Here is a 12,930-nt window from a genome sequence, read left to right on the forward strand (position 1 = left end):
TTTCTCTTTCTTGTCGCCTATAATTGAAATTTTCCATTTAAAAAATAAATAGGTTGCCAGATATGTAAGGAAAGAATTCTCCAAGTAATGGAAAAGGAACATTATGCCCCAGGTCCCAGTTCTCACTCTGTGGTGGCCTCAGAAGGAGCCTGGACAAGGCGACATTCATCTGATCACGTCCTCCTGGTCATCTGCACAATGAGGCTAGCGAAGCTGCCTCGGTCTGTCTCACTGTCAGGGCTCTTTTGAGGGACAGTGAGGATGATTTGCTCTCGTCAACTGAACAAGCAGCTCCTGGCTGCCCCCTCCCCTACCTTCAGCCCAGCCAAGTGGGTTCTCCTCAGCCAGGTGGATTCTCCTCAGTCAGGTGTGTTCTCTTCAGTCAGGTGGGTTCTCCTCAGCCAGGTGGGTTCTCCTCAGCCAGGTGTGCTCTCTTCAGTCAGGTGGGTTCTCCTCAGTCAGGTGGGTTCTCATCAGCCAGGTGGGTTCTCCTCAGCCAGGTGTGTTCTCTTCAGTCAAGTGGGTTCTCCTCAGCCAGGTGGGTTCTCCTCAGCCAGGTGGACCCCAGTGGCCGCTGAGCCACAGTCTTCAGAGTCCCTGTAGGAGGGCCCCGTCCCACACATACACCTTTGCTTTTCCAAATACTTGGCAGCAAGAGACTTGGGGTGGAAAGCAGGAGGGGGAGCTTTGATAAGCCTGCCTTCTTTATGGAGAAAATAAATATATCAAGGGTGATTTTTCTTTCTCAGGAAGAAATTAATTTGTAAGTAAAATCATGAATGTCCTGACAGTCATTTGCAAGACTTGGGAATTGTCCCTCTTTTGGCAAGTGCTTTCCATGGGCTGATTAACCTGCTCTGTCGTGTCTGCGGATTAAGGCAGCCCTCCACCTCTTTCCCTGGTGGAGCTGCCCTGGTGATCTTCGAGCCCTTCTACGTGCTTCTCCATCTGGGAAATGGGAGAAGACGCACAATGTAAAGTGAGGCTCCGGGAGCACCAGCTCTGGAGACATGGCCGGCTTGCAAAAAAGGCCTTTCAAGCAGTGTTAGGACAAGGGGCAGGTCATTTTGTGGACCCCCGACTTTTCTGTGCCTGAATGGGTCATTCTCAGGGCAGCTTCGGATGTGTGCAGTTGTCAGGCTCCTTGGCCCCGTGACAGGGGAGGGAGAAGCCCCCAGAAGGCCTCCTTGGAAACAAGACTTACTTAGGTGACTAGATGTCTTACTGCTGTATGTCCCGTCACTAACTACCTCTCAGACTACTTCTGGCCCAGCCTCGGAGGCCACATGGGGTGAAGGGCAGGGGGCTGGGTGGCTCTCAGGCAGAAGAAGCAGCGCCCCCACCAAAAGACAAAAGAGCTGTGTCCATAATAAAAAATGGTAATCATGTACCATTTATTAAGGGTTAAGAGTTTGGAATGCATTATTCATTTAACTTGTCTTTAAAAAGTTATTTTAGTTATATTTATTTTTCAAGTATTTAGATGTGATTATTATCTCCACATGAGAACTGAAACTGAAGATCGAATGAGTTCCAGAGGCCACAACATAGGTGAGGAAGTCGGATTTGAGCCTAGAACAAGTTTGAGTCTCAAGTCCCCACTCTTAACCTCTGCGCTATACTGCTATCAGTTCTCAGGAACCAAAGCCCAAACCCAACGGTAATTGCCCAGTGGACCACTGGCTCCAGGAACGGAGGACTCCGTCAAGGGGAGACAGAAATTCTGGGGTAGGAAAGATAACCCCTGGGCCTGGGGCACAAGGCTAACATCCAGTCACTTAAGAGGCAACTAGGCAAAAAGCCAGGGAGGTAGAGATGAGGAAGTCTAACCTTGGGGGACAGATATCCAGAGCAGCCACTGAACCAAACCGTTGCTTTTTCTGAAGCTGAGGAGAGAAGACTTGGCCATAAGGCCATTAAAAATCCATTAGGGGCCACTCTGGGTGGGGCTAGAATTCAGTTGACAGCTGGAAAAGGGAATAATCCCTGAGGGCTAAGGCAATCACAGAAGGCTTCCTGGGGGAGAGGAGCCATCCAGCTCACCCCTGAGGGCAGAAATAATTAGAACAAGAGAAGGAAAGGAGGAAATGCCTTCAATTGGTCTTGAGGACAAATAGAGAAAAGATATGCTTAGTATGTCCTCTTCTGGCACCAACTGAGTTTCTGATTTTCCTCCTCAGTGTCTTGGGGCTCTTTTGAGGGAAGAGCACTCTGCAAGGTACATAGCAATACTCTGGTTTCTCTTCAGATCACATAAATCTTTCACCTTTTATAAGGTACAGAGCATTTTACAGAGGAGGGATCTGTAAGCTCGGAGATAGCAACTCTGTGTGTGAGCACTTCGTTTAAGAAAAAGTATTCCGTTTCAAATCCGTTTCAGAGACATTAACCCCTGCTTTGGGGGGCACAGGGTCACAGGAGGCCACCTGTTGATGGATTTGAAGAGGCTTACTGTGGCAGAAGGAAGCCATTCCAAATACTGCAGTTTCATCTCATTTGTTGATGTCACCTAGCGTTAAGATCAGCATATCTGCTACTGGGTGGGAGGCGGGTGCTGGGCGAAGTGGCAGCGACAGAAGAGAGTGAGTCACTCCTTAATGCATCCACTCATTCATCAAATATGTATCGAGCATCTACTATGTGCCGGGCTGTGTTTGCTTCACCTGTAGCCCCGTTCCTAGCAGACACAGCCCCTGTGCGCAGAGTATGCAGTTTGGATCGGGGCTGGAAGAGGTTGCTTAAATGATGGCACAGACACAAAATCACATTCTGGGGTAAGTGCTGGATGTGGGGAGCACAGGGAGGCTACTGGAGCTGTAACAGGGGCTCTGACCTAACCTGGGAAGTAACACAAGGCTTTCCTGGGAAGTGACATGTAAGCCATAAAAGATGAGTAGGAGTTAACCAGAGAGAGAGGAGCTTCAAGAGCATTCCAGGAAGAGCAGGCAACCAGGGTCAGGGCCAGGAGGCAGGAGGGAGCTATGTGAGGCCAGTGGAACAGGAGAAAGAGTAGCCTTGAGGTGACCGTGGGGAAGCAGAGTCAGACAGTGGAGGGCCTACAAGGACAGGGGCCTTTATGCTAGGAGCATGACAAGCCACTCGGGGGTTTGAAGTTTGGGGTTGCTTGAATAGAACTGTGTTTTAAAATCTCAGTTCGACTGCTTTGTACATAATGAATCAGATGGGAACAAGAGTGGAAACAGAAAATAGAAAATGAGTGCAGTAGAACAGGAAGGAAGTGAAAGTGACTTCAACTCCAGAGATGGCCATGGACACAGATATTGATGGATTCAAGAGCTACAAAGGAGGCCTTAGCAACAGAACATTCCCCAGCAGGAGGACAGATGGCACACAACACTCCCAGTCATCCAAACCCCACAGGGGGCTTGGTTCATGAAGGAGGAACTCTCAGCCAGAGAGGTGACCTGAACTGCCCAAGATTACCCAGCCACGAACAGAGCCTGGGTCTTCAAACCTGGGTCCAGAAATCCCCTCCCTCCCAGCAGACCTCCTCCCGGGAGAGCAGCGAGGGATAGCACCATCACCAAATGCCTCTCAGGGCTTAGTTTAGCCTTTTCACAAAACCAGACCCACAGTCTGTGATGCATTTCACACTCTATAGTCAAAACTTCGACACAGCCCATTCACCAGCAGTCCTTGTCAATCAGGTGTCCCTGAATCCCCAAGGGTGGAAATTCAAAAACCCCACCTAGTTAGCTGTTTCCTCTTGCTGCCATGACAAATGACCCTGAACTCAGCAGCCTAAAATAATGCAAGTGTATCCTCTCCATTTCTAGAGGTCAGAAGTCTGACGTCAGTTTCAGTGGGCTGAAGTGAAGGTGCTGGCAGGGCTGGGTTCTTCGGCAGACTCGAGAGTCTGCTCCCAGCTTCGGGATGCGGAGCCTACATTCCTTGGCTCGTGGCTTCTTCCTCCAGCTTCGAAGCCAGCAGCACGGAATCTTGCTTCCATTCTCACTTTGTCTTCTGTGTTCAAATCCCCCCCCCACTACTTCCTTCTTGTAAGGACATCAGCGATTACATTTGGGGTCCACCTGGATAATCTCCTCATCAAAAGATCCCCCACTTAATCACATCTACAAAGTCCCTCTTGCAATATAAAGTACCAGCCACAGATTCTAGGGACTGGGACCTGGCAACTGGGCCATTATCCAGCCTACTCCAGCTTATCCACAAGGAAGAGAAGACAGGGCTCAAAATCGTCCAGACAACCTTCTTAGGACAACTGGGTTAATCTTCAAATTACTGCACCCACTGAAGCCCACGAAGGCTAAGCATTTGCTGTGTGCCATCAAAGCAAACCTAACAGACTGACTCAGTGTTCAGGTCATGCAGTCTCTACACCCCTAACTCGGTCTTGCTTTAGCTTACCTGCTCTCTGATTCTGTCCCAGGCAGCTGCACACAAGCGGCCATGAAGCAAGCAATGTCTTAGGGTAAAAGCCCTCTGCTGGTAAAAGCCCAAGCTAGAGTAGATCCACTCCTCCTCTCTCTCTCTCTCTCTCTCTCTCTCTCTCTCACACACACACACACACACACACACAAACACACACACACACACACACACACACACACACAAAGAAATTCTGGAAAATCTATAAGTTTAATTTTCATAAACTGCACAATGAAAAGGTATACATTTGAGTGGTTGGGGCCATTTTATATTCAGAATACATCACATTTAGATAGAGTCAGACCCTTACCTAAAGCAGTTATGTATACAATCAATCCATCAATCAAATAAACCAGTTATGTGCACTATGAGAAAGAAAGAACCCAATAGGAAAAAAAAATGAGCAAAGACTTGAGCAGAGCTCAAAAAAAGAGCATAAATAGGGATCTATTTCACTAGTCATCAGGGAAAGCAAATTAAATCCACCAGACAGCAAGACACACCACCCAAATGGTCTAAGTAAAAAAGAGAGATAATAAGGATAAGGTGATAAGTAGGGTGTGGTGTGAGAGGAACTTTCCCACGACTTTGCAGGGGGACATTAGTACAACCACTTCGGAAAACTGATAGCAATACCAACTAAAGCTGAACATCCCCGTACTGCGTAACCCAGTAATTCACATAGAAATATGCATATGTTTACTGGGGATGTACTGTATGGTGACTAATATAGCAAAATAAAAATTATAAAAAAAAAAAAAAAAGAAATGCACACAATTGGTTCTCACAAGCTGGTGCAAGCTGGCTTCAGCCCACCGGTGTGTACGTATGTGTACAAATGCAAAAAAAAAAGAAATATGCATATGTTTATCAAAAAGATGCATTAGAATGTTCATAACAGCACTCTTATTTTTTTAAGAAATTTTATATGGATTTTTTTTAATTGAGGTATGGTTGACATAAAATATTATCTTTGTCTCAGGTATACAACAGTGATTTGACTTTTACATACACTAGGAAGTGATCACCACGGTCAAGCTCGCTCCCATCTGTCACCATAATCAGCTCTTACAATATTCACTCTACTCCCTCTGCTGTACATCTCATTCCCCGTGTCTTATTTATTTAGATACTCTTTAAGATGAAGATGGGAACACGCAGTACACAGTACAGTACGGACTGCTTTGAACATTTCTGCATGCCTTTGGGTCCTGTTCTGCAACAAGGACAGAGGGTGATTCTGGGGGAGAACGTGCCCCAGCTCACTACCCCCTCCCCCAAACCTCCAAACACACACACACACACACACACACACACACACACACACACACACACACACGAGCCGTGGTGGCTGCAGACACAATCCAGGTTATTTCCAGTCCCTCTGGACAAGAATGAGCACTTGCTGGGGAAGCACCCTGCCCCCACCTCCCACGGGAAGCAGCCACTTACAGGGCATGGGCAAGACTCTTCAACTGTGGCCCAAACATCAGCAACAGAGGCTCCCTTAGCCCTGGAACCCAGGTTCTAAGCAAATGGCTCCTGTTCCCTGGACTTCTCTTCAGGTGTCACCTTGGGGCTCTGCAATCTTGCTGGGAAGGCAGGAGCTTTCCCTTCACATTCAAAACAGCCTGACTTGAGCTCAGGGGGGCCAGCATATTCCAAAGCCCCTTTAAAATCTCCTGAGGGAGAGTGCCCTCAGCGTTTCAGTGTTCGACTATTTTACACAGACACCTATATAAAAGTCCTGGAAATAGTCACCCTGAGCACCATTCTTTTTTACTTTTATTAAATGGTGGTAGAGTACACGTAATATACATAAAATTGGCTTATGTTACCCATTTTTAAATGCACAGTTCAGTGGCATGAAGCATCTTCACGTTATTGTGCAAGTACTGGCACCATTCATCTCTAAAACATTTTCATCTTCCCAAACTGAAATTCCAAACCCATCCAACACCAGCTCCCGATTCCTTCCTCCCCAGCCTCTGGCAGCCACCATTCTACTTATGAATCTATGAATTTGACTACTTTCAGTACCTCCCATTAATGGAACCAGATAGTATTTATCCTTTTGTGACTGGCTCTCTTCGCTCAGCACAATGTCTCAGAGGTTTATCCATGTCTTCCATGTCGTGTGTCAGATTCTCCTTCCTTTTTAAGGCTGAATAATATTTTATTGTATGTACCGACTACACTGTCTTTGTCCATTCACCCATCCATGGACACCTGGATTGCTTCTACCTTCCCATCATCGAAAGGGCTCTAACTTCTCCACCTTCCACCCAATACTTGATATTTTCAGTTTTATCGTCATCATATCATCATCACCATCATCCTAATGAGTGTGAAGTGATATCTCATTGCAGTTTTGATTTGCATTTCCCTGATCATTCGTGATGTTGAACATCTATGTGCTTATTGGCTATTTGTCTATCTTCTTTGAGGAAATGTCTATTGTGCATCGTTTAATTGAGTTGTTTGTTTTTTTAATGGTTGAACTGTAGGCAGTCTTTATATATTCTGGATACTTGAATATTAACCCCTTATCAGTATATAATTTGCAAATATTTTCTCCCATCCCACATGTTGCCCTTTCACACTGTTGAAAGTGTCCTTTGATACACAAAAGTTTTACTTTACTCCAGTTTATCCATTTTTCTTCTGTTGCTTGTGCTTTTGGGGTCATATCCAAGAAATCATTGCCAAATCCACTGTTCTGAAGTTGTTCTCCCTATATTTTCTTCGAAGAGTTCTATAGTTTTAGCTCTTCTATTTAGGTCTTCCATCCATTTTGAATTAATTTTTGCATTTGAAGTAAGGTTAGAGTCCAACTCTATTCTTTTCAATGTGGATATCTAGTACTGCCAACACTATTTGTTGAAAAGACTATCCTTTCCCCATTGAATAGTACTGGCATTCTTGATGAAAATCATTTGACCATAGATGTAAAAGTTTGTTTCTGGGCCTCTTATTCTATTCCATTGCTCTATATGTCTGTCAGCAGCACCCTTTTTAATAGCTTCAAAGTAGAAGGGGGAATGAAGCATGAGAGACTATGGACTCTGAGAAACAAACTGAGGGCTTCAGAGGGGAGGGGGTGGGGAATGGGATAGACTGGTGATGGGGATTAAGGAGGGCACGTATTGCATGGTGCACTGGGTGTTATACGCAACTAATGAATCATCGAACTTTACATTAGAAACCAGGGATGTACTGTATGGTGACTAACATAATATAATAAAAAAACATTAAAATAGAAAAAAAAAAAAAGTAGAAACTAACCAAACACCTGTCAGTAGCAGAACGAAGGCATAAGTCATGAGATAGTTGTGCTGTGGAATACTATATAGCACCGAGAGTAAAATATTAACAACTAATAGCAACGGCATGGATCAATCTCACCAGGATATGTTGAGCAAAACAAGCCAGACGCAAAGGAATATTTACCTTATGATTTCATGTACATAAAACACAAAAGCCGGCAGTTTAGTTTCCACTTCTAGAAGTCAGGATAGTCATTACTCTTAGGGAAGGGAAGCAGTAGTGACAGAGAGGGGTATGGCAGGGGCAGGAGGGGCTTCCGAGATGCTAGCACTGCTACATTTCTTAATCTGAATGCTAGTTTCCCGATTATGTTGAATTAGTAAAATCCATCAAACTGGACATCTAGAATTTGTTCATTTTTCTGAATGGGCATACTATGTTGCAATAAAAAAGTTTTCTAAATAACAAGCATTCTATAAAGTCTAAAAATCATGACTTCCCTCCAAGAGCCATTCTTATAACCTGCAGGCCTATCCCTACCAGCTGACCTGTCAGCCAATCAGAACTCAGCAGTGCCAGACTGTCCCAATCACGTATGTGGAGGGGTGGCCCGCTGAAAACAGCTTATAAAGTTCCCAGCATCATCTACTACAGTTCATGTTCTGAGTTCATAAAGCTGATATAAACAAAGTGCATTATCCATGATCAGTGCCTAATAATAAAACAATAAGATTATACCTGTTGCTAATATGTCTATGACTAGGAGACAGCATGACAGGGGCAGACAATTAAATCAGGATATGCAATAAGTTAATCCTGGGAGACTCTGGAAGAATGAAACGTGCCTCATCTTTGACTGTCATTGGGAGCCTTGTGAGTCACTCCAAAGCACCTCTGGCTGCAGGAGCCTCAGGAGAGAAGCCTTTCAACCTTTTTTGTCCCTTTATATTGCTTTGCACCAGGCTCTCTCTTGTTGGTTCCCCTCACACCTTTCAGATGATTCCATCCAACACTTGTGAATATTTGCCACTCAGTGTAGAGGACCATAATACAGAACGAGCATCGTAGGGTAGGTTCTCCATAAGTCTGTTGACTGAGAGGGAAGGAGAGAGGAACCTTTCCTCTGACAGGAGACTATGGAATAGTCTGGAAGCCATCACTGCTCTCTAAACTCCAAACGGCTAGAAAGACTGTCCCATTCCACCTAAATATAAGAATTTGAAAGCTGGGTTTAGGGAGTGTCTTTACTTAAAATTACTTAATATTTTGTTTATAGTGGATTTTTTTCAATAACTTTGATTTTTAAAAATATCTCATCAAAATATTATTTATCTTATATAACTCAACACCAAAACAATAATAATAAAGCATTTAAAAAATTCTCAGAAGACACAGATAGACGTTTTTCCAAGGAGGACATACAGATGGTCAACAGACATATGAAAAGATGCTCCACATCACTCATCATCAGGGAGATGCAAATCCAAACCACAGTGAGATATCACCTTACGTCTATCAGAATGGCTGAAGTAAAATCACAAGACATAACAAATGTTGATGAGATGTGGAGAAAAAGGACCCCTCGTTGCACTGACGGTGGGAATGTAAGCTGGTGCAGCCACTGTGGAAAACAGTGTGGAGGTTCCTCAAAAAATTAAAAATAGAATTACCATAGGATCCAGTAATTCCACTACTAAGTATTTACTCAAAGAAAACAAAAGCACTAACTCGAAAAGATATACACACCCCTGCTTATTGCTGCATTAAGTACCATAGCCAAGATATGGAACCAGCCCAAGTGTCCATCAATAGGTAAATGGATAAAGAAGTTGTGGTGTATATAGACCATGGAATATTACTCAGCCATAAAAAGAATGAAATCTTGCCATTTGCAGCAACATGGATGGAGCTAGAGAGTATAATGCTAAGGGAAATACGTCGGTCAGAGAAAGAAGAATACCGCACGATTTCACTCATGCCGAATTTAAGAAACAAAACAAATGAACAAAGAAAAAAGAGACAAACACAAAAACAGGCTCTTAAATATAAAGAATAAACTGATGGTTGCCAGAGGGGAAGTGGGGGATGGGAGAAATAGGTGATGGGGGTGAAGAGTATGCTTACCATGATCAGTACTGAATACTGTATAGAATGGTTAAATATAATGATATTGTACACCTGAAACTAACTTAACACTGTATGTTAATAAAATATTTTTTTTAAAGATTTTATTTATTTGTCAGAGAGAGAGGGAGAGAGAGCACAAGCAGGGGGAGCAGCAGGCAGAAGGAGAAGCAGGCTCCCCTCTAAGCAGCGAGCCCAATGCAGGACTCGATCCCAGGACTCTAAGATCATGACCTGAGCTGAAGGCAGACCCTTAACCGATTGAGCCACCCAGGCGTCCCAAAATTATTATTTCTTTAAAAATTTTTATATTATTTATCTTGATCTTTGGGTCTTGACACCCCCTTACATTTTGCTCCTGAGGGGAGTGCCTGGCTCTCCTCACCTGAGTTCTGGCACTGCACTATTTCCACACTGAGCAAAAGTCACACTCAGGGTACAGCAATCTTGTGAGTACAAGTGGAGTGCTCTTAGGTCACAACCACAGTCTGTGCCCGGAACTTTCCAGCTCTGATGTCCCCAAGCAGTGCAAATGCATTTGTTGGCAACTCCTCACCAGATCTGAATAATGTTTCAGTGTTTAATTAAATTCCAAGAACACCTGTTTCATCAGCTTATAAATTCCAACTAAATTTTAAGAGGCTTCTGCTTGGCACGCAGAGTTTTTATTTTCTAGACTGTAACCACAGCAACGTTTTTTCCTTGAACATCCATCCTTCGCTCCTGCCACGCACACCACACCCTCATCTGCCGCCCCTGGTGGCGTGGAGAGCACACCGTGGCTTTGCACACTCCCATTCAGCTCTCTGGGGGCCAAACAACAGCACGATAGCATTCCGGGCTGTTGGTTTTCCTTTTCTTGACGGAAAGTGTGGACCTCTGTGCAAGAAAGCTCAGCGCATACACTGAAACTCCTTCATCACCTCGAACGCAGTACCTAACAGAGTTGTCCTTCGGTTCAGCCTCACCAGTGCGCAGCCAGAGCCCCAGGCTGGGATCTCTCTGAGCTCAGCCCCTGCTCTGTGAAGCGAACTAATGACACTCACCCCACAGCACGGTAAGGATCAGGCGACTGTCCCTGAGGCCCCACAGCTAGGAAAGGGTCGAATAGGGACTGGAAGCCAGGCCCCTCAGATTCCAAACTCTGCCCACCTCACCGACTTCTGCTTCTAAGACCCCAAAGTGACTCTATTAAGGGTCCCCTGAGGATATGGTTATGAACAAATGTCAAAAATGGCAGTGACTAGGATTTAAAAAAAAAAAAACTTAAAGAGATCGCATCACCCACACGAGGGCTTGATTGGGAGGACGGGAGAGGTGTCATTAAATGGAGCCTCCCTGACCCATGAGGAGGGAGACAGGTTGTAGGACAGCAATGACACTGGGTCTGAGTCAAGTACACTCTATGCTGACTGGCCTAATGACGTTGTGCCTCAATTTCTGTTTTTAGAAAATGGGGGAAATCATTTCTAACTCAGAGCCTTGATCTATGAGTTAGAAGAATTAATTAAGGTAAAATGTTTAGAATAGGGCCTGATTTCTAATAAGAGCTCAGTGAGTGTTAGTTATTATTACTACTGTCGTCGGAGTTGTTGCGTACCATTATAATAAGTGCTTTTGCCGTGCCTTCCGCAGGAGATTCCCATCATCTCCAAGACAGGTCTCAAGCTCCCGGCAGTTGGGGCCACCATCGCTTGCACCCCTGCATACTTTCCTCCACGACTTTGGCTTGCCTTCCCTCAGGCTATCAGATGCCCCCCTGCCCTCCCCTGACCCAGATGTTAAGAACATACTTGAGCCTGTCACCTCCTCACCACCCCAGTCCTCAGGGACCTTCCTCTCTTCTGCACTCCTGCCAACACATGCTGCCTGGTTTCCCACTCAGGTGCCATATCCCAAAGGCCTCTCTGCCCTACCTGTCCTTCTGTGGAAGGACACAGACTGGGGACTGCTCCATGGCCTGTTCTCAGAGCCTAACTCAGTCCTACCCAGGTCGGGTGCTCATTCATCCCTGCCTTCCCCAAATCGTCTCTCATGTCCTTTGTGCTAGAACCTGGGAAAGCAGCATCGAACAAACAGATGCAGAACCTGTCTTCATGGAAGATGATAATAAACAGGTTGTTAGAGAAATAACTGTATAATGTGAAGTAGTGACAAGTGCAATGAAGAAAAATAAGAGGGAAAGCACGACCCTGAGGACTGGTAAGTATCCTACCCCTCAACACCAATTTAAACGGAGCACCGGGTACAGCGTCGCTCTGTTTTCTAAGGATCTCGCTTCCCTTGGCACATCAGAAACTACCGTTCTGAGCACAAAATCCTCATATCATCAAGGAAGGAAAAGACCCAGTGGGCCTTCCCCATTTTTCCTTGCCTTGGCAAAGCGCTGTCTGACTCGGTGGCACCCAAGCTCCTGGGCTGCGACTCTGAAGCCCTCTCTCTTGGCCGTGGGCTCTGTTTGCAAGGGAGCCTCGGGGAGAGAGCAGCTCTTCTGGAATCCCAGTGAGGCCTCCAGGGGACAGCAGCATTCAGATTCCTTTTTTTTTTTTTTTTTCCAAAAAAGAAAACAGTGGTTGAGTGTGTAAAAACCACCAAACTCAGAGAGCGGTGACGACTGAGGGGCTGCTAGGGGCAAACGACAGCTCGGACCACACCTGGGAGCTGACCCATGAGAACTCCCGGTGAGCGGTTTTCCAATCTGAGTGGAGTTTCCCAGGTGCTTTCAGGGGACCTTGGGATTTTATTTTTCTACTCCAAGCAGAATATTCCCTGAAGGCATTTTTAGATAAGCCTGGCAATTCTCCCCTTTCTTCCCTGGGATAAAAAGCAGCCAACTTTCTCTCACCTTTATTTACTCATAAGTAAATATTCATTATTCATTCTGGTGGCTTTTCCCCCCAACTGCAATTACTGTGTGCGACCACAGACGACCCTCCTCTGGCAGGCCAGCCCTGCTCCTGCTGGAAAGGGCTTGTTTCCCACACAGCCTGTCCTTCCGCACTCATTCCTGGTGGGGTCGGCCTTTTCCCCCAGCAGGCCTCTGAGCTCTTAGTCTCTCCTACAGGGAAGCACCACATCATCAAAGCAAACACAGGCTTCAGCACCACCTGCTTCCTAGTGCTGCCACGG

This window comes from Ursus arctos, unplaced genomic scaffold (genome assembly GCF_023065955.2).
Source record: "Ursus arctos isolate Adak ecotype North America unplaced genomic scaffold, UrsArc2.0 scaffold_7, whole genome shotgun sequence".
Lineage (NCBI taxonomy): Eukaryota > Metazoa > Chordata > Mammalia > Carnivora > Ursidae > Ursus > Ursus arctos.